The sequence below is a fragment of the Orycteropus afer genome, unplaced genomic scaffold (genome assembly GCF_000298275.1).
Source record: "Orycteropus afer afer isolate SDZICR_OR568_19922 unplaced genomic scaffold, OryAfe1.0 scaffold00200, whole genome shotgun sequence".
Classification (NCBI taxonomy): domain Eukaryota; kingdom Metazoa; phylum Chordata; class Mammalia; order Tubulidentata; family Orycteropodidae; genus Orycteropus; species Orycteropus afer.
In genome coordinates, this window is record NW_006921787.1 from 3,082,977 (window position 1) to 3,084,982 (window position 2,006).

A 2,006-nucleotide genomic window follows, 5' to 3' on the forward strand; every position below is an offset into this window, starting at 1 on the left:
AATTCCTTGAATCAAACGAGAATGAAAACACAACATACCAAAGTCTTTGGGACACAGCAAAAGCAGTGATCAGAGGCCAATTTATAGCAATACATGCACAACTCAAAAAAGAAGAAAGAGCCAAAATCAACACTTTAAATCAATATTTCCAACAATTAGAAAAAGATCAGCAAGAAAAGCCCACAGTCACCAGAACAAAGGAAAAAATCAAGATTTGAGCAGAAATCAATGAAACAGAAAATAGAAGGGCAATAGAAAAAATCAAAAAGACCAGAAGTTGGTTTTATGAAAAGATCAATAAAATTGACAAATCTCTGGCAAATTTAACAAAGGAAAATAGGGAGAGAATACAAATAACATGGATAAGAAGTGAAATGGGTGACATCACAACAAAACCAACCGAAATAAAATGGATAATATCAGGATACTATGAAGAACTGTACTCCAACAAATTTGAAAATCTGGAAGAAATGGACAGATGTCTAGAAACACACCATTTACCTAAACTAACACAGACTGATGAGGAAAAATAGAACAGGTCCATAATAAAAGAAGAAATTGAACAGATCATCAAATATTACCAACTAAAAAAGTTCTGGCCCAGACGGTTTCACTGGAGAAATCTACAAAACATTCAGAGAAGAACTGATACCAATCCTACTCAAGCTATTCCAAAACATAGAAAAAGATGGAATCCTCACCAACTCATTTTATGAAGTGAGCATAACCTTGACACCAAAACCAGGCAAGACATCACTCTAAAGAAAACTACAGACCAATATCCCTCATGAATGTAGCTGCAAAAATCTTCAACAAAATCCAAGCTAATAGACTCCAACAACATATCAAGAAAATTATTCATTACGACCTACTGGGGTTTATATCAGGTATGCAAGGATGGTTCAACATTAGAAAAACAACAGGCACCGTCCACCACATAAATAAAACAAAGGAGAAGAACCACATGATCATATCTATTGATGCAGAAAAGGTATTTGATAAAATCCAACACTCATTCCTGATCAAAACTCTCAGCAAAATAGGAATAGAAGGGACATTCTCAACATAATAAAGGGCATCTATACAAAACCAACAGCCAATATTATTCTCAATGGAGAGAGACTGAAACCATTCTCTTGAGAACAGGGACTAGACAAGGATGTCCACTATCACCATTTTTATTCAACATTGTACTGGAAGTCCTAGCCAGGGCCATAAGGCAAGAAAGGGAAATCAAAGGCATCCAAATTCATATGGAAGAAGTCCATCTATCCCTATGTGCTGATGATATGATCCTACACCTAAAAAACCCAAGAGACTCAGTCATAAATCTACTGGAACTAATTGAGAGATTTAGCACTGTGGCAGGATATAAGATCAACATCCAAAAATCAGTTGGATTCCTGTACACCAGCAAAGAGATGGCTGAAAAAGAAATAAGAAAATAATAAAAGTTTACAATAGCTACTAAAAAAATAAAATACTTGGGAATAAATCTCACCAGGGACAAAAAGACCTCTACAAAGAAAACTATAAAAAACTACTTTAAGAAACCATAAGAGATATACATACATAAATGGAAGAACATCCCATGCTGGTGGATACGAAGATTGTGAAAATGTCAATTCTACCCAAAGCAATCTATACATTCAATGCAATCCCAATCCAGATCCCATTAGCATTCTTTAGGGATATGGAAAAAACAATCACTAACTTTATATGGAAAGGAAAGAGATCTCAGAGAAACAAAGTACTATTGAAGAAGAAAAACAAAGTAGGAAGTCTCACACTGCCAGATCTCAATACCTACTATACAGCCACAATAGTCAAAACTGTCTGGTGTTGGTTTAATGACAGATACATAGACCAATGGAATAGAATTGAGAACGCAGAAATAGATACATCAACCTATGATCAGCTGATCTTCAACAAAGGGCCAAAATCCATTAAATGGGGAAGAGAATGTTTGTTTAATAAATGGTGCTGGCAAAACTGGAGATCCATTT